Source organism: Hyaena hyaena, unplaced genomic scaffold (genome assembly GCF_003009895.1).
Source record: "Hyaena hyaena isolate Hyena2069 unplaced genomic scaffold, ASM300989v1 scaffold_173, whole genome shotgun sequence".
Taxonomy (NCBI): Eukaryota; Metazoa; Chordata; class Mammalia; order Carnivora; family Hyaenidae; genus Hyaena; species Hyaena hyaena.
The window spans coordinates 79,306-105,464 of record NW_024080805.1 but is presented as its reverse complement, the minus strand read 5'-3'; the positions used below and the strand labels follow the sequence as shown (position 1 = coordinate 105,464).

The 26,159-nt window shown below is 38.5% G+C and overlaps 1 protein-coding gene across 2 annotated transcripts in view; it reads left to right on the top strand.

Moving 5' to 3' along the window:
* LOC120237157 (EH domain-binding protein 1-like) overlaps positions 1-26,159 on the top strand; it is a 107,116-nt gene that overhangs the window by 5,240 nt on the left and 75,717 nt on the right. Inside the window, exon 1 of one of the 2 annotated variants that reach the window (XM_039240329.1) lies at positions 25,473-25,695. The exons of the other annotated variant lie outside the window; for it this stretch is intronic. The gene's annotated coding sequence lies outside the window, so the exon portion shown is untranslated. Of the gene's footprint in view, positions 1-25,472; positions 25,696-26,159 lie in introns of those variants that run through there. 2 annotated transcript variants of the gene reach the window in all.

Here is a 26,159-nt window from a genome sequence, read left to right as displayed (position 1 = left end):
TGCTGACAGCTCAGAGCCTAGAGCCTGCTTCAGATTCTGTGTCTCCCTCTCTCTCTGACCTTCCCCTGCTTGTGTGCTATCTTTCTCTCACAAGAATAAATAAACATTAAAATTTTTGAAAAAATTAAAAAAAACATACAGTATTTAAAAACCTGAATACATATAAGACAGCACTATTGAAATGAAGCAGTGGCCTAAGCAACGGCTCTGGTGACTTCTCACAGCACAGTTCTATGCTATTGACACTCTTGATCTGAAGTCTGACAAATTTATTTGTAGAAAATCTGGCTTTGCCAGAAACATTGGCAGGCCATTCATAACCAACCCTTCTGTGCTTAAGGGCTACATAAAATAATAGTTCTGCATAAATACATAAAATAGCTAGGACAACATAAAATATGGAAAAGTGTGTTTCGCCCCCCCCCCTTTAGTTTTGCACCTGGAAGGAAATACCTAGCCTCTGAATGAATAGTGGTGGGATGCTGGGGAAACTGCATCATGTCACAAGAGGGAGTTAGAAGACAGAAAGTTAGGGTAGAGTCTCAGAGAACTCTGACCAGGATAAGGAAGGGGCTGAGGCACCTGGGCATATTGATTTCAGAGGGGAAAAAATGTTATGGGAATAACACAAATGCTGCCATTAAATATTGAAAGAGCTGTTACAGAAAAGATGGTTAGATACTCTTTTCCAGAAGGCAGATCATAAGAAGACGTTGGATTAAATGATCTCTAAGTTCCCTTAAATAAAATTCTGGTTTTTAAAAGTTACAAAGAGAGAGGCTGTGACTTAGCAGAGGGAACACTTCCCATATATATGAGTTTTCCTTCAATGGGCAGAGTCACCCAATCCTGCAGATATTTTGACATTCGGAAGAAGTCTGGATTGCCATTTAAGAAAAAGGTGGAGGGCATGCCTACATTCTGAATAAATCAAGCTCTATGACAGTGTGGTCTCTCCAATTCTATAATATTTTGATTCTCTAGTAGGATGTGATGTGTCCTAGGAAGTGCTAAACAAGGAGTCTATGTGTCCTTCATTGGCAGTGGGTAGATACTCTCTAGGTGGAGATTGTGGTCATTCTCCTGTTCTCCCTGACTTAGAAATTGCTAAGAAGCAGATTTTCCAGTGCATTTGAATTAATAGCCTTATTTTCTACTTTATTTGGGATTTTTTTGGTGGTTGTTCACTGTAAACATCTGTGAACAGTTGTTTTTATAGCAGCTATAAAACCAAAGCCACATACAAACTTGCACCAAGAAAATCCTACACTCAGCCTGGAATGAGGGTGCCATTAGATACTATTTTGCAGATAGCATGTGGTAAACTGATTGACAAAGTCTAGAAATAAATCAAGATCATCCTAATGTTTAGAAATCTGACAGACAGATGGTGCCAGAACGTTTCAAGCTCTTAACTAGGTCATAGTCTTATAATAAGTCATGATGTTTTCTGACCTTCTAGACAGCTATCCTGCCTGCCTCTAGGACAATACATTGCTGGATTTGGGGGAACAATTTCATCATCAACTACCTATAAATTCTCTCACTGGAAGAGTGAGATTAACAAGAGCAAATTCACCGGACCCTATTGATGAAGTGGAGCTCATCCCAACAGTTATGAGGAGCTAAACATGTAAATGTCATGCACAAGAACAACTATTGTACATTAAGCAAGAAGTAAAAGATAGAAGGCCAAAACAAACAATGGATATATTGGGACCTTGCAGCTGCATATGCTGGAAAACCCACCTCAAAATGGCCTAAGCAGATTTATTGACTTATATAGCTGAAAATTTCAAGTTTGGCTGGACTGAAAGATACAGATGATGTGCAGACAACATTTACACTGCACTTCCCCTTGATCTTTCTATCTCTCCATCTTGGTTTCATTCTCAGAAGATTCCTTTCATCTGGTGGCCCCTAAAAACTGCAGGCTTACTTACATTCTTCTCAGGCTCCAATTCAAATAGAGATAGCACCTCTTTCCCAGCAGTTCCAGCACAAGGCCCTAAATTGATTTCATTGGCTTGGCTTTGGTCATGTGCACCTTCTACACTAATGGTAGAGGCCTAGAGTTGAGTTAATAAGGTCAGCACCTAAACCACAAGGACAGAAAATGGGAAAACTAGGGAAGGAGGAAGAATAAATGCTGGGCAGGCAAAAACCACAGATGTCCATTTGGCTAGAATAGCTTCAAGCAGTGTGATAACATCATGGATGCCTGGGAGATTTCTACAGGCTATAGACCCAAGCAACTGGAGATCCAGACTTTGCCATTTAATGAATAGAAGCTCCATTTCCATCATAGATGAGGATACAGTAGCTCTAAGCACACCAACCAGTTCTGGAGTTTGGATGATCATTAGTCTAAAAATAGGTATCAGGCACATTTGGCACAAGAAGGCCTCGTATTCTCAGAGTAGATAAGCCTACTCTGTATTAGGCACACACGTTGGAACTTATCTAGTAGTGCCATCTTAGGAAACAAAGAACAACTCTTTGAGGGTATGTGGGTGTGCATAAATGTTCAGATGCAAGTGTCAGTAGTCTTGATGCTGTATCATTGAGGAGCCCTCAGAAGAGCACAATAACCAAATAGTGGTCTTGGAAACTCGTCTTTCATGGGCAATGGGTAGAAAAGGGAAAGGACAATAAGTTAAAACCTGGGCTAGACTCCTCTGGGTGGGAGTGGGGAGGGGTCACTCCTTGAGAAAGAAGGAAAGGTAATAGCTTATTGCTTCTGCTCCATTTTAGAGGTGGATGGTTAAACCCAGACAAAGTAAAACTTTATAGCAAGCTGAAAAATGGGTTCTTCAGTCAAGGAAGGGAAAAGCCACTGTGGAAGAAAACAAGAGATTACTTCTAGTTCTTGAGGGCTTAACATTAGCCATTGAGTTTTAGGAGCCATTAATTTGACTTTGAGCACATAGAGAAGGCATTGGCATATATGTCCCTTGAGGCAGCACCTTTTGCCCACTCTTGCCAAACTTTTAGTTACAGTCAGGTGTGGATATGCCTTTTAACCAGAATTTTTATTTCTTAATGATACAGGAAGCCTAAAGTCCATCAATGGCTTAAAAGGAAAATCATGTTCCTATTTTCCAGCCTCCTTTTCCATGAAGTCTAGCAGGCAAGAAAGAGAGGGAAGGAAGGAAGGAAGGAAGGAAGGGAGGGAGGGAGGGAAGGAGGGAGGGAGGGAAGGAAGGAAGGAAGGAAGGAAGGAAGGAAGGAAGGAAGGAAGGAAGGAAGGATAGAGGGAGGGAGAAGAAAGAAAGAGAGGAAGAGAGAGAAGGAAGAAAAGGAAGACAGAGAAGCAAGGAAGAGAATTCCATATTTTAGTTTCCTAGGGTTGACATAAAAAGTACCACAGACTGTGTGGTTTAAACAATGGAAATTTATCATCTCATAGTTCTGCAGGTTAGAATTTTAGTATTGTGTTGTAGACGGTGTTGGTTCCTTCTAAGCACTGTGATGAAGAATCTGCTCGTCTCTCCCCTAGCTTTTGGTGGTTTGCTGATAATCCTTGGCATTCCTTGGCTTGTAGATGCATCACCCCAATCTGTGCCTTCATCTTCACATGGTATTCTTCCCATGTGGTCATCTGGGTCCAAATTTCCCCTTTTTATAAAGATACCAGTTCATATTGGATTAGGGCCCATCTGAATGATCTCTTCTTAACTACCTCTTCAATGACCTTAATTCCAAATAAGGTCACGTTCTGAAGTACTAGGGGTTAGGGCTTCAGCATATGGGAGTGTGTGCACAATTCAAACCATAACAGTCCATAATCCTTAATATTCCAGAGGTTATATAAATGGCTGCACATTTTGCTCCAGTGTTTGAATTCTAGAACTAAATATATACTTAACATTATGATGGCATTGGGGAGGGGTGTGTACACTTCAGAATTCCCTCTTTCCCATCGCTGAGATAATCATGGTGACTGAAGGATAAAAGACCAGATTCTTCCAGCTTGAAAGATTTATATCTTTTGAGGCAAAAATTGGAGGGAAATCAAAATTCCTTTTGTATAAAGAGACTGAGCCTTTGACTTTCCAAGCGATGTGAGAGGAGAATCAGTTGTTACTTTACTCTCAGTAAGGGCGGAGAATACAGTGCTTCTCTTTCTACTCCCCCTCTCTGAAGTAGGGGCATGGGAATGGGGTTGGTTAATTCCTAATTTGGCTTTTGAGGGCAATTTCTCCTATTTCTGATACAAACCAATTGATCACATGTTGCTGCAAACACCCACTTGCCCACTGTGAGTGAGGCTTTGTGCTGAACAAAAAGAAGACAGCCCTGCATTTAACCACAGTCAAGTCCTTTGTGGGGCAGACAGGAATAACATGCATGATTGCAACCCATAAATAATACACCTCATGTCATCTGCATTTTGCCTACTCTCTAAAACAGAGTATGCTATTCCTGGACAAGCCAATGTTAGTCCTAGACTCCTAACTTCAGGGCCAGTTCTTGCAGGGAGTGGCATTTCCCTTCACCTCTTCCTCTCTCTATATTTTCAGTCCAGCCAAGCATAAATAAGTAGGCAATTTCTACCCTGATCACTGAAGCTCTGAAGATAAGGGCACTGAACCCACTAAATGATGAATACATGCCATATGGAGCTAACGGCAAGTTCGGATGTAAATTATCTCCATATTGCTCTCTGCATTGCAGATAAAAAGTCCCTTGTGTCTTCTCTTTGTACTGAGCTGTGTGTATCTGAAAACAGCAAAAATCACTGAGAAAAGTGGGACATTTAATTTCATCTAAAAAGGACTGGGTATTGCTTGCATTAATGATTAGTGAATGTTTTAAAAACATTATTTGATGTCCTGCACAATTTATTTCACTGGAATCTTGTATTTTAAGCAAATATTTGAATCCTTCTGGCCAGCTGTATTGATAGTGCAGTGCAGCGCAGTGTACAAGAGTTGGAGTCAAAAGACCTGGTGTGAGTTCCTGCACTGGGAATAACATTTGCCAAATATTGACTGAATACCAACAACTATCCTAGGCAATTTATGTAAGTTTTATCATTTACTCTTCACAATAACTTTAACAGACAGGTCATATTATTCCCAATTTATATATGAGAAAACCATTCAAATAGTTGTGAGAAGAGCGGGAATCAAATCCATGCTGTCAGCCATAAAGTCCATGCTCTTTCCACTACTCCATGTGACCTCTTGCCTTCTGGCTGTTTTGACCTGAAACAGACACAAATACTTTCTTGGTCTCTTTATTCTTAGGGGAGTTGAATTAAATATTCTCTAAGATCGTTTTGAGCTCCAAACACTTGTCTGTGATCACTCCCTTTCTACTTTTCAAAATCTGAACAAGCCTTTTATTTAAATACTACCTTCCTTCTTCAAACCTAAAGATAATCTTCCTATTGATGGAGGTGGGGGGGGGGGGTTAAACCTTTGTTGCATCAAAGATTAGGAATAATAAAGTTCAGAAATTGTTTTGCCTTGGGCCTACCTTCCTGTTGACCTATGTGCAGTCTTCTACCAGCACAAGGGGGGCATAGGAAATCCCAGTCTCCTACAGCAATCCTGAGGGTCTCAGACAATGTATGGATGAGCTGTGTGATGTATGGGTTTCCCCTCTGTGTAGAAGTATAAACTATTTAGGCATACAAGTAACCACTTATTATCTGCCAAATTTTCTGGGTATTCCTACCTAGACTCAATAAAAATACAGTTGCAACATGGCATATTAATTTCTCATTAAGCTTTCCCAATTTTCTTTATGGATTGATGTGCCAAGCTAAATACAAGAGGACAGCTATGTTCTATGAAACCCTCTGTAAGCATTCCAATACAAAGAACCAAAATATTACTTCAATTTTTTAAAATGTTTTATTTATTCCTGAGAGAGAGAGAGAGAGAGCATGAGCAGGGGAGGGGAAGAGAGAGAGGGAGACAGAGAATCTGAAACAGGCTCCAGGCTCTGAACTGGCTGTCAGCACAGAACCTGATTTGGTACTTGAACCCATGAACCGTGAGATCATGACCTGAGCCGAAGTCGGACACTCAACCAACTGAGCCATCCAGGCACCCCCAGAAATATTACTTTAAAGAGACTCCTGGGGGGCTTAGCTGGCTAAGTCAGCACAATATACAACTCTTGAACTCAGGATTCAAGCCCCATGTTCAATTCAAAGATTACTTAGAAGAAAAAAAAAGATACCCCTGAAGGGCACAGGATGGATATGGAAAATTAAGAGTCAAGAGTAAGTATGTCCTTAATAAAGTCTGAGATTGAAAAGATTCAAGGAAAGATAGCAAGAGTGACCTAGTCCCAAAGTAGTTACTGCTGAAATTTTCAAATGAGTGAACTAATAGATGACTTCTTTACCAGAGTGTGTAAGTATACAATGTATTAGATGTACCAACTTTTGAAAGAAGAATAGAGGCACTTTCATTAAAAAAAAAAAAAAAAAGTAGACTCGGGAAAAGACTTCTTACGTTTCCTTTTCATTGGAACCTGACCTTCACAAAAACAGTAAAGTGATATTGCTAGAAGCAAATTTTCTAAGGCTTTTCAGGCTCTGATTTTTAGCTTGAGAGAGAATTATTAAAGAAAGTAAATTATTGTATGTATAAGTTGGATATTTAAGATAGCATGAGTGATCAATACCATCTCTTCCCTTATACTTTATATAACTTAATCAACAAGTTATATACTAAAATTTCTCCTCAGAAGGAACTGAAAAGAAGGAAATCAGCATTCACTGAGTTTTTCCCACATGTCAGACATTTTCTTTTCTTTTATTCATCTATTTGCCTTTACTCTACCCAGACTTAATCATAGAGAAAGTATAAAGGGCCACTTTTGAAATAGACAAATCAAAATAGGATCTTTTTTTTCATCTTCTCTACAATCTGGAAGTTGTACATCAATTCTCCTTTCTTTGTAGAGGACTGATACAGGACCAGATTCAAATTTCAGAATAGTCATTCTGGCTTTGATTCATGGAGGACATTGGTATGAGTACTTAAAAGGCTGTTTTCATGCAACCCTAAGTAAGAATATATGTATCCCATTTCATCCATCCATACTCAGGAGTCCCAGAATTAAGTGTATAAATCATTTGAAGACTGTTACGTTTTAGTAGTTACTAATCCAGCACAAATATTTAAAAATGTGAAAACTTTCAAGGTCTATAGTCATTTTTATTGAAAAGGATCTTTAAATGCATTAAAACTTAAGTCAATCTTATTGATTAAAAGACAGAAGTCTTAGCATGCTGACTGGTACAATCAGTAGAGCAAGCAGCTCTTGACCTTGAAGTCATGAGTTCAAGCTCCATGTTGGGCCTAGAGATTATATCATCATCATCATCATCATCATCATCCAGAAGTCTCAACAACTTATCAGTGAGCTGTGCATATAATAAATATCTGTAAGTGTAACCTCAACACAGAAAATATCAAGTGTGATAGGAAGAAAAGTAGGCTAGTTCAGAATCTATTTTGATGTGTTTCCCTAAAACAAAATTTCTGCTAATATTGAAATAATTTTTTCATGTTTATTATTTATTTCTGGGAGAGAGAGAGAGACAGCGTGAGCAGGAGAGAATCAGAGAGAGAGAGGGAGACACAGAATCTGAAGGAGACTCCAGGCTCTGATCTAGCTGTCAGCACAGAGCCTGACACAGGGCTCGAACCCATGAACCACGAGATCATGACCTGAGCCGAAGTCGGATGCTTAGCCAACTGAGCCACCTGGGCGCCCCTGAAATAATTTTTAAAAATTATAAATGTCATGACACCTGGCTGGCTCTGTCAGTGGAGCATGTGACTCTTGATCTTGGGGTCCTGAGTTCAAGCCCCACATTGGGCGAAGAGACAATTAAGAAATAGTAGGGGCCTGTGGGTGGCTGAGTTGGTTAATCGTGAGACTCTTGATTTCAGTTCAGGTCATGATCTCACGGTTTGTGTGTTTGAGCCCTGCATCAGGCTCTGTGCTGACAGTGCAGACCCTGTTTGGGATTCTATCTTTCTCTCTCTGCCCCCCGCCAAAATAAATAAAGTTTTTAAAAAAGAAAAAAAGTTTTTTAATTGCAAGTGTTTGTTTTCATGTGCAAAAGTCCAGATTGTGTGACCATATTATGATTACATTAATACCTAATCCTGACTAAACTTTTCCTGATGAAACAACTTTATTGAATATTTATTTGTCCTTGCATTTAAAGTGAATTGTAGTCTTTCATGCACGAATTATAAAATACGCACTGAAAGCAATTACAATTATTACTAAAATAGCAGTAGATTTTGTAACTTTAGGAAGTGAAAAAGTTATTTCCCAGGATTTTCTAGTATTTACTATTTCTTCATATGGCAGAATTTGCATGCATGTTGTTTAAAAAGTCTGCAAACAGATTGTTATAAGTTTGCTGTTTAATCACATTGGTATTGTCTAAAGCCCACCTGGGAATGTTGGTATGCATATATTTTTTAAAAATATTTTTAAAGTTTATTTATTTACTTAGAAAGAGAGAGAGAGAAGGAGAGAGAGAATCCCAAGAGCGAATCCCAAGAGCTATCAGTACAGAGCTCAAACCCATGAACTGTGAGATCATGACCTGAGCTGGAATCAAAAGCTGGATGCTTAACCACTGAGCCAACCAGGTGCCTCTAAAATATGGTTTTTGACTTTGAAAATATAATTTTATTGTAAACTTTTAGTTTTCTTCTCTTTTTATTGAATTATATATATACTTTTATTGAAGTATAATTAACATATAGTGTTATATTTGTTTCAAATGTACAATATAATGATGCAACAATTTTGTACACTACTCAGAGCTCGTCAAGATAAGTGTGTATGCTTAATCCTCTATTTCACTCATTCCCCCCACCAACCTGCCTTCTGGCAACCACAAGTTTGTTCTTTGTATTTAGGAGTCCATTTTCTTGTCTCTTCTGTTCTTTACTCATTTGTTTCTTAAATTCCACATATTAGCGAAATCATATGGTATTTATCTTTCTCAGTCTGACTTATTTCACTTAGCATTATCCTCTCTAGGTCTATCCATGTTGTCACAAGTGGCATGATCCCATCCCTTCTTATGACTGCATTGTGTGTGTGTGTGTGTGTGTGTGTGTGTGTGTCTTCCTTACCCATTCATCTATCAATAGACCCTGGTTGCTACCAAATTTTGGCTATTGTAAATACTTCTGCAATAAACATATGAGTGCATGTATCTTTTTCTTAAATACCAAGTTACTGGAATTATTGGGTCATAGAGTAATGTGATATCTCATTGTGGTTTTGATTTGTATTTTCCTGATGATTACTGATGTTAAGTATCCTTTCATGTGTCTGTTGGCCATTTGTATGTCTTCTTCGAAAAGATGTCTATTCAAGTCCTCTGCCCATTATTTTAACTGGATTATTTGGGGGGTTTTTGGTGTTGAGTTGTACAAGTTATTATGTATTTTGGATATTTACCCCTTACAGGATATATCACTTGCAAATGTCTTCTCCCGTTCATTAGGTTGCCTTTTTGCTTTGTTGATGATTTCCTTCACCATGCAGAAGCTTTTGTTTTGGTGTGGGCTCAATAGTTATACTTTTGTTTTCCTTGCCTGAGGAGACATTTCTAGAAAAATGTTTCTATGGAAGATATAAAAAAATTAATGCCTTTGGCGTGCCTGGGTGGCTCAGTCGGTTAAGCGTCTGACTTCGGCTCAGGTCATGAACTCATGGTTTGTGGGTTCAAGCCCCGCATCGTACTCTGTGCTGACAGCTAGCTCAGAGCCTGGAGCCTGTTTCAGATTCTGTGCATCCCTCTCTCTCTGACCCTCCCCTTCTCTCTCTCTCTCTCTCAGAAATAAATAAAACATTAAAATTTTTTAAAATAAAATTACTGCCTTTGTTTTCTTCTAGGAATTTTGTGGTTTTGTGTCTCACATCCATTTTGAGTTTATTTTGTGTATGATGTAGGAAAAGTGTTCCAGTTTTATTCTTTTACATGTATCTTTGCAGTTTTTCCAGCACCATTTGTTGAAGAGATTGTCTTTTTCCCACTGTATACTCTTGCCACCTTTATCACAGATAATAACAAAGACAACATGGATGAAACTTTAAAATATGCTAGATGAAAGAGGTCAGTTATAAAAGACCACATATAATTCCATTTATATTAAATGTCCATAATAGGCAAAACTATAGAGATGGAAAGTAGATTAGTGATTGCCTGGGGTTTGGGGAAAAGGGAAATGGGGAAGTGATTGCTAATGGATGTAGGGTTTCTTTTGGGGGTAATGGAAATGCTAAAAAATTACATAGAGGTGATGGGTGCACAACTCTGTGAACATACTAAAAAGCATTGAATTGTACACTATTTTTTAAGATTTTATTTTTAAGTTATCTCTATGTAGCATGTGAGGCTCAAACTTACAACCCTGAGACCGAGAGTCACATGTTCCACCAACTGAACTAGCCAGGTGCCTCATGAATTATATACTTTGAAAGTCACATAATGGGTAACAATTATGATATGTCAGTTATAGCTCATAAAACAGATATTGAGAAAAACAAAATAATATAGAAACAGACCACTGACCAAAGGCACTTGCCAATTATATTATTCTGCAGCCACATTTAACCAAACGTCAGAGGACAACTGACTGGAGCTGGGGAGCTCAGCAAAGTATAATACTCTAACACAGTAATTTAAAATGTGAAAGTGCCCTACACTTGGATTTAGGAGGTGTGTGTTCTAGGTTTGCCTAGACCCCAACCAAAATTTGCAGGCAAATATTGTTACTTACTTTTGAATATCCATTCTCCTTTTCTTCTCTAGCAATAAGAACCCAGATTTACTGAGCCATTTCCAGTCAGCTGAAGACCTGCCAAGCCTCATTTGCAGATAGATTATGGCTTGTGCCTAAATTTGGCTAAGTCTTGTTGTAACTTCTAGGAAGTTTCCTCAAAGGGAGGGAATATACCTTTCCTGGTCCCTTCATCCTATTGCTGAGATATAGTTGGGCTGGCTATATGTCTAGCAGCTATCTTGGACCATGAGGATGAAGGATAGTAAGCAGCAATCTGGAAGCAATCTAAGTCCCTCCCAAATTTGTAGAATAAGCACCCTTAAACCTACACTGCTTACCACCAGACTTCTTTTATATGAAACAGAAATAATCACATAAGCCATAGTTCTTCTGTGGGTTTTCTTTTCTGTCACATGTAAAGATACATAATCCTAACTAATACACTGAATTGATGAAGGGTAAAGAAGAAATGGACCTTTAAGATGGTTTGGAGAGGAGAATGTACTCTTTAAAAAAAAGCTAAAGCCTCTCTTTCTGGGTGGAACAACTTTCTAAATTAACCTAAGGACATTCAAGGGCTCTTGATTTGATCTTCCAAAAGTTTGTTGACAATGGCCAAAATACCTAGAACTGTGCAAATCCATCATCATTACACCTTCCTCCTCTCTGGCATTTGCACTTCAGCTAAAGTCAGCCAGAAAATTCCAAACACTATGGGTTTCAAATTTGATTAGTTTGTAAGGAAAAGGTAGTATCTTTTCTTTGAAAAGGTTTCCAGTGGTATTCTACTTTCTTCTTCTTGGGTTCTATTAAAAGAATGTACTTCATTCCTTTTTATGGCTGAATAACGTTCTGTCATGCAGATATCCATAGCTGGCTTGTCCTTCCATCACCTGATGAAATTTGGGTTGTTTCCACTTTATGGCTATTATGAATAATGCTATTCTCAACACTCATATACACATTTTTGTATAACCATATGTTTTCATTTCTATTGTGTGTATACCTCGGAGTGGAATTTCTGACTTAAATAACTCTATGTTTAACATTTTGAGGAACTTCCAAACTCTTTTCCAAAGTGGCTGTTCCTTTTTATGATCTGACCAGCAATGCATGAGGGCTTCAATTTTGCTGCATCCTCACACCAGCACATATTATTGTCTTTGATTTTAAACCATCCTAGTGGGCATGAAGTGGTATCTCATTATGGTTTTCATTTCCATTTCCCTGATGGCAAATGATGTTGAGCATCTTCTTAAATGCTTATTAATCATTTGTATATCTGCTTTGGAGAAATGTCTATTTAAATCGGTTGTCATTTTTAAATTAGATTATTTGTCTATTATTGAGTTAGGCAAGCTCCTTATCAGATGTCATTTGCAAATATTTTCTCCCATTTTTTGGCCATCTTAACTTTTTTTTTTACTATTAATTTTTATTATTATAGTTTATTGTCAAATTGGTTTCCATGTAACACCCAGCACTCATCCCAACAAGTGCCCTCCTCCATGCCCATAACCATTTTCCCCTCTCCCCTAACCCCCATCAAACTCTAAATGTCCATCAACTGATGAATGGATCAAGAAGATGTGTTTATATATCTTAACTTTCTTAATGGTGTCTTTGAAGTACAAAGTTTTTTAATTTTGATGAAGTGCAATTCTTCTTTGTTGTTCATGCTTTTGTTACCATATCTAAAAAAAATTGCCAAGCCTGAGTTCACAAAGATTTATTCCTGTTTCTAGTAAGAGTTTTATAGTTTTAGTGGTTAACATTTAGGTTGATAATCCTTTTTGTGTTAATTTTTGTATATGGTGTTTTGTACTCTTTATCTTCATAATGCAAAACCATTGTGAATCATGGGTATCTCTCCAAAGAGGGTTCAAACAACCTCAGCAATTCATACTGAAAAAGATTGAACTCATTGAGCTGAATTGCCGTTGAAGTTATAAACAATGTACTCTAGAAAGAGTAATATGTTGTATCAGTGCTTTTGTTTATAATTTATCATAGATAATTTACAAAATGGCCAAAATTGATTACTGTCCCTTTTAGAGTTGAGTATAAACAATTGAATCAGGAATTGGTACATTTAACAATAATATTTTCCATGTTCCTAACAGACACCATACTGTCTTCATGGGAATTACGACTATAAACTTTTAATTTTTGGTCAATCAGAAAATTAAAGTTAGACAAATGCAATCAAACTAGCCACAATTAAGTGTAAATTGGTACAGCAACTGTGGATAATAGTGTAGCTGTTCCTCAAAATATTAAAAATAGAGGGGCACTTGGGTGGCTCAGTTGGTTAGCTGTCTGACTTTAGCTCGGGTTATGATCTCACAGTTTGTGGGTTTGAGCCCTGTGTCAGGCTCTGTGCTGACAGCTCACAGCCTGGAGCCTGCTTCTCTTCTATGTCTCCTTCTCTCTCTCTGCTCTTCTCCCACTCTCTCTCTCTCTCTCAAAAATAAACATTAAATTTTTAAAAAAAATTAAAAGTAGAAATATCCTATGATCCAATAATTCCAGTAACTGGATACTTACCCAAATAAAATGAAAACACTAATTAAAAAGATATATGCATGCCTCTGTTTATTGCAGCACTGTTTACAATAGCCAAGATATGGAAATAAGCTAAGAGTCTATGCATAGATGAATAGATAACGAAGATGTGATATATATATATATAAATATATATATATTTATAATGCAGCCATAAAGGAGAATGGGATCACACCATTTCTGACAACATGGATAGACCTAGAGAGTATAATGCTAAGTGAAATAAGTCAGACCAAAAAAAGACAAATACCATATGATTTCATTCATATGTGGAATCTAAAAACACCCAAATGAATAAACGCACAAAAAGCAGAATCAGACCTATATATACAGAGAACAAACTGAAGGTTGCCAGAGGTGGGGAATGGGGGAGGAAGTGGGAGATACAGGCTCCCAGTTATGCAATGAGTTAGTCACAAGAATAAAAGTCACACCATAATGAAAACAAACAAAAAAACCCATAAATATAAACAAAAGTAGCCCCAAGGTGGAGAAAAACAAACTTTTTAAGGTAGCAAAAATGAGATTATCATAATAGAAACAACTGTTGAGAAATTCTAAATGCTTCTTTTATGTTTGGTACACATCTATCCATTTATTAAAGACAAGAATTTTTAAAATCACAGAAATAGGGCTGAAGGGGTCTAAGAGGGTGTCTCTTCTAGCCCTTACTTCTAGGTAGCAAAGTATCATTTTCCCATTTCGATTTCACAGATGAGGCAAATGAAGCAACTTTTGCTCGGTTTCATTTCCTGGCTTTCTCAGTTTCGTCTTCTTTCTCAGGTAGACTCGTTCTAGTGGAAGTTTCCGGTAGCAGAACAGTCATCCTCCTAGCTAACAATCCCAGAAAAGTTTCTTCTCTTTCCTAATCATTTTACTTCTACCAGTTGTCCCAGAATTGTGTCTGCTTGGTTTGACATGGAGCTGTGGGTACATATATATGTCTACCCCTCCCCTTTCCATCCAGAGAAGTTACGTGAGTTCTTAGGTTAACACAATTTGTAAGTGATGGAGATACAACAGTAACCCAGTTCTCCCAGCATCAGCCTCATCCTCTGCTCTGTGTGCTTCACCATAACTGGCTTGAGTCGCTTCAGACTACGAGACAGCAACAGATTTCTAGTATCTCTTTTAATTCTGTCTTAGACTGCTTCTTTTGTTTATTTCTTATTTTATGAGCTATCACATTTGCGATAGTTTACATTTTTATTATATCACATTTTTTTCTCTGATATTAGTTTTAAATTTCTTGAGGTCTCCAGCTGTGACTTACGTATTTTTAAATGTAAAAAATTTTATACGTCTTTATGAGGTTTTAAAATGTATTTTTTTACGTTAACACTTTCTTGCAAATAGTAGGCACCTGGCAAATATTTGCTTATTTGAGCAGAGAACAGAATCCTCCATACAGAATGTGAAAATAGGAGGGGAGTTAAACATGAGCCCTCAATTAGAGGATGATGCAGAAAATACCCAGCAGCACCATGAAATTCATGGTTCTAAATCTCAATAAAGCAATTCAAGCACATAAAAAGTACTCATGAAAACTTATCCTTCTTTTTATGATATAAAGTACAGAAGATACTCCTAGTAATAGAATGTTTTCTGAAAGGAAATTCTTCATTCAATCCCCAAACTGAGGTGTGTCCATGGGCAAAATGGATCCAGAATCAGAACACCTTAGATGTAGTAGGAATGGATTTATTCAAGGGAGAATTTTCATTTTTATCAATTAGATATGATTTATAAGCAGAGACTATAGACAAAAGGCCTTTAGATAGTGAGAGAACATTTTAATGAGTACCTAGTGGTGCCTGGGTGGCTCAGTCAGTTAAGCATCTGACTTGGCTCAGGTCATGATCTCATGGTTCATGAGTTTGAGCCCCACATTAGGCTCTGCACTGACGTGGAGCCTGCTTAGGATTCTCTCTTTCCCTCTTTTTCTATGTCCCTCCTCCACTTGTATACACACGCACATGCTGTTTCTCAAAATAAACTTTAAAAGAAAAAAAGAGTACATAAAGACTTACATAATATCTTCAATCTAGGACTACAGTTATACAATTTTAATCATTATTATAAAAAACAATTTAAGACATTAAGGGAGAATTTTAAAAAGAAATGGTATTGCTTATAATCTTTACACCCCAACATAAAATTGTATATTCTCTTTGAGTCTTTATTCTCTTATGTATTTTTATATTTTTTAAAATCATAGAACACATACAAGATAAAAGCTAATTCATAATTATTTTACCTCTAAGATATCTAGGAAGAGAGCTAAAATATTTCTGAGCATAGGGCAGTGAAAATAAGCTTTTTATATTTTATTTTCTGAAAATTATTTTACCAAGTCAAAAGGAAAATCTAGTAGGATAGGTGTGTGTTTCTTAAAATCCTGTCACATTCTTAATAACCATTCTTTTTTTAAATGTTTTTTTTTTTTATTTATTTTTGAGACAGAGAGAGAGACAGGACATGAGCAGGGAAGGGCAGAGAGTGAACGAGACACAGAATCCAAAGCAGGCTCCAGCTTCTGAGCTGTCAGCACACAGTCCGATGCAGGGCTCAAACTCATGAACTGTGAGATCATGACCTGAACTGAAGTCAGAAGCTTAACCTATGAAGTCACCCAGGTGCCCTCTTAATAATCATTCTTAAAAGCTCCATGTTGAGCTCCAGGGAATACATTGATTAGATTGGCATAGTTAACCTTTATCAGAGGGCAGATAATCTCTCAATCAATGTAATTTCAGATTTGGCATGTTAATTTTACATTTTGTAGTTATAGTTGTATTGGCCTATATTAATAATTTAAAAAAATGGATCAATATTATAAAGTGGTTCAATGAAGTATAAAATAATGTTAAAATAGTAATGTAAATATTGCAATTTAAATAAAGAAATATAAATTATAAACAGCACTCCAGTGCAAATATAGATTATAAATCTGTATTCGCTGTGACAAATCCATATGTGACTTTGCACAGGAAATTAATGTATAAATTGGAAGTACAATAAGTATCTGAAAATTAAATTTCATTGAGTGGGCTTTCTAGTAATGTTAGTCCCCAGTGCATTGTCTTTTATAACACTTTTCTCAGTTAGCTTTTTTTGTCATTGTTAAACAAAGCACAGTGGCCTTTTATCAATGGAGATTTTTCTAAAGCAATTATTAAATAACGGTTTCTAATTGATGCAGAATGTAGTTCCATGAGGACAGGGATTTTATGTTTTGATGTGTGCTACATTCCCAATACTTAGCACAATGCTTTGAGCTTAGTAGTTATTTACAAGATATTAATGAATGAATGAATTTTTTACTGAAAGTATCATCAAAGAAAATAAAAATCTTAAAACTATTATTCAAAGTTGTACTCTCTGTAGCAAAACTAGGTACAAGTTACATTGTTGCCTTAAAGCTTGCAAGGCATGAAAATGAATAAGATGTTACATGAGAAAGCAGAAGGAACTATTGGCAAAATGATTTGATCAAATAACATTCCTGGGCATTGCCCATGTGCCTAGCACACAATGTTGACAAGCAGTTACTGTCATCATCCACTTTCCAGTGTGACATGTATGAAGAAGTACTCAATAAGTTACCCTTATTCATTACTGACAACCAACTGCAGGATTTTGGCAGTTATTTTGCAAACTGTGATGTAAAGCTGGAGAAGAGGCATGCATAAGGTAGCTTTGTGAGTAACTAGGAGGTATGAGAATAAAAGAAGTTCAGCAGTCACCAATAAACTTCCTGTTTTTGCTTTGTTTTTTTTTTTTTTGTTTGAGGACAGAGTGAATATTTTAAAGATAATCAAGTCATGACCTCTAAATATACATCTTTTTAGTATATGTTGTGTGAAGAAGGATGAACAAGTACAACATTCTTGTTTTCTACATGAAGCATATAATGCTTGTTATCAGGGAAGGGTACACACCTTAAGTTTTTGAAATGAGAAACGGGACACTGATAATGCCAGATAATTATTTCTCACCAAGTGTAACTTAGTACTATATTCAATATCTAAATTCACTAAATTTATTTCAGGGATAAGATGTCACAGTTTTTAATGTTAAAGATACCAGGATTTCTTTAGAAGACTGAACTATGGCACAAAAGCTCAACTCTTGCACAACAGTTGACTTTCTTTTTTTTGGAGAAAAATATCAGTGATTTGTTATTGGGAATATTTAAAAATAGCATGCAAAAGTTGCTACAAAAAATGAAGAAATTTCCAGCACGTCTCACGAAGTCCTTTTTGCTAACAGGCTATGTTCTGCTCTCTGTAAGCCTGGTCACTAATTTGGTGATTTGCTGTAAAAATAGAGTTCTGGAATGATACTGCAGCTCTCTCTGGCTCCTATGTTATTGCCCTTGCCCTGGAATTTTTTTTTTTTTTCATCTTGGCTTGCTTAAGCAGATTGCCCAAACTGTGCATGGGTTTTGCCCTCTGAAAGCTGGGTTCATTTTCCATCTCTACTCATCTGGGACAAGCTTCTACAAGAGCGCTTCTTTCCTTTGGCCCATGTGTAATGCCCTGGTAAGTGGGGTTCCGCCTGATTTCAGCTTGCTATTTTTTTTTTTTTTGCTCTATTTGAGATGGAAATGCTCTGATTTAACACCACATGGTGGATATTCAATGCCTTCCCAGATTGTGAATTCCTACTGCTTTTCTTTGCCTCTCCTGTCGAACCTTATTATTTCAGAAGATGTTAATTTTATTATCTTGTCCACATTAAATATAGTCATCCAGAATTATTCAGAGGGAAACACTGGCTGGATGCTGTTTCTGGTTACCTAGGATTTATTCCATTTTTTTGAAAACATAGAAGAAAAGAAGCAGAGGTTAGTCTACTCTTTATGATTGATCAAAGAGTCTTAACATTTCATGGGAAATGGCCAATCAATCTTGGTCAAGAATCCCTACTGATTTTGTAGGAGATAAATTTACTGAATTTAGCAAAAGCTTTCTCAGAAATGGCTCCTAATTCCAACTCAGACCTTTGCTGCAATACTTCTAGTAATGGCCCACTCATTTGTGATGTTTAAATATCTCATAACTGCACCTGCTTTCACATACACAGTATTTGTGCACTGTGACTTCAGTACTCCAAAATTATCTCAAGTAATTTGAAGGATCACGCCATGAGGATGGTATAGACCGGCAAAGGTACACTAGAGTCACAGTTGTATTTAGCTGGTCCACAATAGGATAGCTGGGCCAATGGTTTATGGCTGTCATCCATCCTAATAATTATTGTCTGTGTGGTGTTGTTGCTAACATTCTGAGTCTCTACATTTTTAATATCATCAATGCCTGTAATAATTTTTGAGGATTTCTGAGCCTTCTTTTCATTCAATATATACTGCTCCAGATTAACAATAGAAGTCAGACCTACTGAATCACTAGAAGATGATCTCTGCAGACTTGCTTCTGTCTCTATCTGAATTTCAGGGCAGTAAGGATGCTCCTCTGTCTCTACCAACCTGGCCCAGGTTAGTCTTTCCTGGAAGTTGTGGAACTGGACAAAACTGGGGTTTTAGGATATAAATTAGTCTTAGAATTTATGTCATTTCAGGTTTAATGTACAAAATTTCATTACGACTAACTTCATGGGAAACTAGCATGGAAACTTTTTAGTTGAAAGATGGTTTTCTTCTTTTTTTAAATTAAAAGCTTTTTTTTAAAGTTTATTTATTTTCAGAGAAAGAGAAAGCATGAGTGGGCGAGGGGAAGAGAGAGAGGAAGAGAAAGAGAATTCCAAGCATACTAGCTGTGTGGAGCCTGATGTGGGGCTCTAACCCATGAACCAGGAGATCATGACCTGAGCTGAAATCAGAGGCTTAACCCACTGACTCACCCAGGCACCCTTAAGTGTTTTTTTTGTTTTTTATTTTTTAACGAGAAAGAGAGGGAGGGAGGGAGGGAGGAGGAGGAGGAGGAGGAGGAGAGAGAGAGAGAGAGAGAGAGAGAGAGAGAGAATCTCAAGCAGGCTCCATTCTCAGATTGGAGACCAATGTGGCACTTGGTCCCACAAACCCTGGAATCATGACCTGAGCTGAAGTCAAGATTCGGATGTTCGACTGAGCTACCCAGGTGCCCCTAAAAGATGGCTTTCTCATGCAGCTTTTCTAAGCTTTCAGGTTTACCAAAGAACTTGGGTTCTATGATAAAGAAAAAATACTGTTTTTTAAAAGAATAAATATTAATTTATATGTATTTTGTTAAAATGATTATTTGAGGTTTTATAGTAGGTACAAATCTCAATATAAAAAATCCAGTTTTCAAGAAATGTAATTTCATTTTTTAATAGCTCAATTTCTATGTTAAGCTCTGATTTCACAAGGAGTGGCAGACACTTAATCATAGTCACTTTGGCAGGGACTGCATCTAAATTGAAGGAGTTTACACAGTATCAGAGTGTCAGTGGAAGCAGGTGGAGCATTTGATCCTCATTCCTCTTCTACCATTTTTGTTCTCCCAAAACTTCCAATCCGCATCCTTCCTCAATAGCAGCCCTTCCCTCAGATTGCTGCTGGGTTAATCTTGGTTTATTAGCAACCTAACCCCTTTAGGTTTGGTGGTTTCTGTTGCTTTCTGCACCCTTTTGGGAGTCTGGAAATCATTGTGTTGGGTTTTTAGAACCCTCATGGTAATATGTAAGGCTTCTCTGTCCCTTATGGTAGCTATCAACCACATGCGACTATTTAAATTTAAACTAATTAAGATTAAATATTAACCCTCCCATTTCTCAGATACAGTAGCCACATTTCAAGTGCTCAATAGCCCCAAGTGGCTAGAGGCAAGTATATTGGACAGCCAGTATAGTACATTTTGTTCATCACAGAAGTTCTATTGAACTGTCTTGGCTGGGCTAGACACACAGTTCAGCTTTTTCTTCTCTTTGGGGTCTTGCCAACCACCTTTGGCTCTAACAAGGAAAAGGAATGTTATCTCTCTGATTTCTCAGACTGCATAGATAGGTCCAGCTATTTCAGTTGCCCCTCTCCATGGCTTGTGCCAGGATAGAGTGAGACTAGGACTTACTGTCCTAAGGACCCACCAGCATCTAGCTTCTCAATACTTTCCTCCCGATTGTTCGTCTCCTTCCAGTTCAGGAAATCCATTTCTCATCTGTATGAAAGGAAGTATTACTATTGTCTATAGCAACACTATCCAATGGGAATATAATGCAAATCACATGTATAATTTACATTTTTCTTATAACAATGTTAAACAAGGTAAAGTAACAGGTGAAACTAATATTTAATGTCTTTTATTTAACCCAATATATCCAAAATATTATAATTTCAACAAGTAATCAATATAAAATTATGAATAAGATATATTCCAATCTTTTTTTACATGCTAAGTCTTTGATATGGGTGTATATTTTATACTTACAGCATATCTCAATTTGAACTAGCCATAATTAAAGTATTCAGTAGTCACCTGCAGCTAGAGGTTATCATACTGAACAGTGTAGGTCTCTAATAGGATCCATTTCATTGCTCCCTAAAAGGACTAGGATTTTGAAACTCAAAAGCCAGGGAAAAGTTCTCTGTTTCTCTTCATTCTGTTATATTCCTTTCCTGAAACAATGATCAAAGACCAGCCTAAATAAGGGTGGGTGTGATGCTGAGGGTGTATCAGGGTAGGGTCTAGGAGGAGAAAGGCCATAAGATAAAAAGAAGTATCTGGAAAAACAACTACTACAGAAACCATCAGTTAATACTTTAAAGTAGTAGCCTGCCACAGTATTTTTAGGACATAAGAAGTGCTGTAGGATTATCAGGAGTAAATTTGTTTATTATGGGTTTAAAATAAATAATTTCTTTTTTTTTTATTTTTTAATTTTTTTTTAATTTTTTTTTTTTACAAATAGTTTATTGTCAAATTAGTTTCTACATAACACTCAGTGCTCATCCCCAAAGTGCCCTCCTCCATGCCCATCCCCCCCTCCCCCCCACATCCATCAGTCCTCAGTTTGTTTCTCAGCATTCAAGAGTCTCTCATGGTTTGCCTCTCTCCCTTTCCCCCACCATTTCCGCCCTTCTTCTCCCCCTTGTTCCTCCGTCAAGTTCCTCCTAATCCTCCTATACGTGCAAACACATGGTATTTGTCCTTCTCTGCCTGACTTATTTCGCTCAGCATAACACCCTCAAGGTCCATCCATGTTGCTACACATGGCCAGATTTCATTGTTTCTCATTGCCATGTAGTATTCCATGGTATAGATAAACCACATCTTCTTGATCCATTCATCTGTTGATGGACACTTAGGCTCTTTCCATGTTTTAGCTATTGTGGAGAGTGCTGCTATGAACATTGGGGTACACGTGCTCCTATGCCTCAGCATAAAATAAATAATTTCATTAGCAGTTAAAGATTGCAGTAATATTTTATATAGTATAACTGCTATGGTAACTGGAAAACAATGCAAAAACCTGCAGTGCTATTATTGGGAGTAAATCTTATTACTATGACTAAGGCACAGATAAGTTTTTTAGTGGTTAAATCCTTCAGTAATACCTCTGACAATTTTACTGCAAAAAACTGTAAAACCTAAAGATAAAATTTTTATCACCAGGAATGACAGTAATTCAAGCCTTTGGTTGCATTTCATTGACTAAAATCTCCATTTCAGAGGTTTCTGAAACAGTAGCAAAGCTGATTCATGGAAAATACTTTCTAGAATTTAAAAGTGCCACGACAAAGAAGATTGAAATTTTTGGGATTTCCACTTATTTCTTTGTGTTATGTCTTCACTGTGAGCTTGATAGAATTTAAGGGCAAAATCAAAATTATTCTGAATGTTGAATCTTCTGTTAAGTAAAACATCTATAAAATTTTGCAGTCAATGCCTGGATCAAATGGACAGGACAATTAAAATAATATACATCCACAGGTCTATTACTGCAGCTTAAGCCAGAGATGGAGGAAATGATAAATCAAGACCAGAGTAAGTAGGGGATTGGAAAAGGGTTTGAGGTGCAGTTTTTGTATGGAAGGGTGAGGGAGGGTCAGAAGGATGTGCAACACTGGTTGGTAGGGAGAATGGGGATTTTAAGAAAAAGGTAGCATGCCATAAGATCTCCACTAATAAATGGCATGAAAGGTGGTCATGAGGATTGAGGGTAAGTGAATTTAGGGTATTTCCTATAAAATCTTAAGTCCACATAAGTTATTGGTTTTCTGCTTTTGGTAATCACTGAGACAATAGGTAAGGAATAATGTTAAATGCACTGTTTCTTTAGTCATGAGGTACTATGTTTGGTAGCAACTAAGTATTGCCCAAGTATTCTTGAATAGTGGTTGTGTTTTTCTTGACTGTTTATGTTTGCTACCAGACACAATGGTGTACATTATTAATTACCATATAGTGACTGTTTTACTATGTATCAAGTATTTTACCTACATATCTTCCATCTTCTCAACATCCCAGAAAGGCAGGCATGGTTATTTGTTTGTCAGGAAAAGAAGCCAAGACTCAGAGAGGTTAAGTAATTTGTGTTATTTTCTTGCACGCATGCTAAACATCTGTTTATGAAAACTCCTTGAGAATAGGGAATGTATCTTTTATATACTATCAAGGGTATTTAATATGATCAATACTTAGTTGGTTTCAATAATTTTCGGCTAAGCAGATGAAAAAAATCTTAAGATATTCTATAAGGAAGTTTCTTCAATAAATTCAGTTAGCAAACAGGTTATGTTAAAAAAGGTATGAGAGAAGAAGCTGTTTGGGGGAGCCTCTAGGAGCTAGCCTATGAACTTGAGCTCAGCAGCAGAACAATATCAAGGTCTGCACTTAATTTCTTCATTTGAACCTTGGTCTCTTCTTAGCAACCGGTGCAGCTAGAATGAAAAATAAGAGTTTACATCCAAGAAAAATCCTTCCCCCAAAAGACAAGCTGTCCTCTAAGAAATTCTTTGTCAGTCTCTTGAGAAAGATTGTCTAGGGGTCCTATACACTCCTTCTCCTTCATTGCTTTTTTTTTCCTCTTCCTTAAAAAAAGACATGTACTTAAAATTGATTGCTTTTAAGATAATTTCTCTACGATAAATCTCCCTCCCCCCCCTCCCTCCCTTCCTCCCTCTCTCTCTCTCTGTGTCTCTTTTTCCTGAAGACGTGAAAGAGTACTAAATGAAACCAGGTTGACCACATAAGAAAGTTTGAAAAGTTCTGAAGAACAATAATAAATGGAATGCAAAACCCTCCTGACCATCATGTGGGTTGTTCCTGAAGGGCAACTTAGATTAAAATAATTTATGACCATTTCTATAAATTAGTCATTTAAAAAAACCATACACTTAAAGTCTGTTAATGATGCAGAATATATCACTATATGAGATCATAATGGCTGCAGGTTGTAGTGACTTAGTAAACCACTCAGGAAGGACACGAGAACTCTAAGATGTACAGAAAATAAGAATCAATATAAATATTATGGTTATCTTAATATTTAAAGTTAAGACTGTAGCAAAATACATGATTATGATGTTCTTTTCTGTAAAGTGCACATTGTGTTCTTGTGGTATTATTAGATTACTTTCTTTATTGAAAATGGAAATATAATTAGATACTGGATTCAAGACCTGTCTCCCTATCTCTCCTGATTCTTCAGTCTTTCTCTCTCTCTCCCTTTTCTTGCTCTACTTGTGTGTATAGATGTGATCACTTCTCACCATCGCCCTCCTGTCCTGTCCTTCAAAGAGTCCTTCCCTAGATCCTGATACCTTATAGGCTATTTTGTCCAAGCAGTCGGCTCTCCATCCATAGTAAGATTAACAATGGCCCTTAATTGTTTAGGGAACCCAACTTGTTTATATTCTTTTCATGTTATCATGTCTTTTTTCAAACTATATGGTGATAGCTTATAGGGTGCTCTTACTTCTCTGGCCATTCCTCCTCAGTCTCTTTTCCACTTTACTCTGCTTATTCCTTAAATGTTGGAATTCCCCCTCCCTCCAATATCATTCTTTGCCGTCTTTCTCTACATCAGAGATGTGTGAACTACCCAAAATTGAAAGCAAATTTTTGTCTTTCATGATAGGATATATTTTCCTCCTTTGGAGAGTGTTGCTTTCATCAAATTCTCAGAAAGGTCCTTAGCTCTTTTTAACAAGGTTAAGCGTCCCTGCCCTGTTCACACTCTGCTTAGGTTATTTCATTCTCTTTGCCTATAACCACCCTTTTTATATGCCAGCCACTCCCGAGTTATTTACAGGGGAAAAAGACCACAGTGGGAGGGCGGGGGGAAGAGAAGAAAAGGAAACGAAGATTCAAGGAAATGTTAAAGAATCAGAACAAGAAGAAATTGCACTGTAAATATTGTTTCCAGCTCAGTTTATTGAATCCCGTTGAGGACCAGTAGACTGAATGTTAGGCGTGCGTTGTTGGCAGGGTCATTTACTTCAGTTTGTCACGGGAAAAACCCCAAGAGTAATCGGGTGAAACCAAGGCCGTGTGCGCAAACACCCTAGTTGCTAGTGGCGGAGAAGGCGCACCCAGCTCCTAGGGTGGGGACAGGAGAGTACCAGAGAGAAAACCACAGCAGCCGCACAGCCCACAGCTACAGCTAAGCCAGACCTGGCTCTACTTTCACTGTGTGGAGCTAGAAACCCCGCCCGGCACCCAGCGCGCCTTTGACGGACATCCAGTTTAATCAACCATCTTCCAGTTCACTATAAACACTCCTTACTCCTCCCGCCTATCGTTTCCTTCTCCAAGCCAATCAGAGGAGTGGGCGGGATCGTCCCTGGTGGGTTCCAATTTTTTTTTTAAAAAAAGGTAGACTGTGCGCCGCGTTCCGGCTAGGGGAAAAACACCTCCAAAGCTGGGGGGTGGAGCTCCTGTTATAGGCACCCAGATTGGCCAATGAGATGCCCTCGCTGCTCAAAGGCCCGGTCGCCGAGATGGGCGGGGCACGCGTGGTGCCCGGCCAATGGCGGCCGGGCGGACGGAGGTTGAGCCGCCGTGGGTAGGGTTAGTGTGAGAGGTGCGGCGGGGGAGGTAATGATGATGGTGGCGGAGGAGGAAGGCGGGGGAGGGGTTGCTGGGCACTGAGCGGCGGCTCTAGCAGGGTTTTGTAGGGTGGGGGACGGTCGCGGGGCGACTCCGTCCGGGAGGGGGCGGGCGTGAGGCGCGCCGTCCGCCTGAGGGGCTGCAGACCCCGACTCCCGCGAGCGCCGCGGCTGGCTCGGCTGTTCCATGTGGCTCCGGCGGGGATGGAGGACTCGGTGGCGGCGGCGGCGGCTGCTGCTGCGGCGGCGACGGAGGAGCGGCGCTGAGGAGGGAACGGGGCCAGACTCAGCCCGACAGCGGGATTAGAGGTGTGAGGAGGGGGGCGGGAGTGGACGTTCGGCGGGGACGGGGCTCGGGGACCGGGCTGGGGTCTTCGGGCATCGCCTGGGTGACAGGGACCCTGGGCGAGGTACCGCCTGCCACCGCTGTGGGGCAGGGGTCTGGGCTCTGTGCGTGAGAAGAGGAGGCTCTGGCGGACTGTTCCCTTCGGATGGGGGAGGGAGGCACCGCACCCCACTCTGTGCTCTTGCCCCTCTGGTCATTGCTTCACGCCCAGGCAGGAGTTTCCAGTTCTCTCCGGTTGGCAGCAAAGGTGGAGAGCCCAAGTGGCCTGGAGCCCGGACATTGCCTTCTCTCCGCTTTGAGATTTCCCTCCACTCCTCTTTTCCCATCCATTTCCCACCCCTGTGATTGAACAACAGCATTCCTCCTTGCTCCTTAATTTGTTCCAAGCACATATTCAAAGACTGGAGGCTATTAATTATCGGCTGAA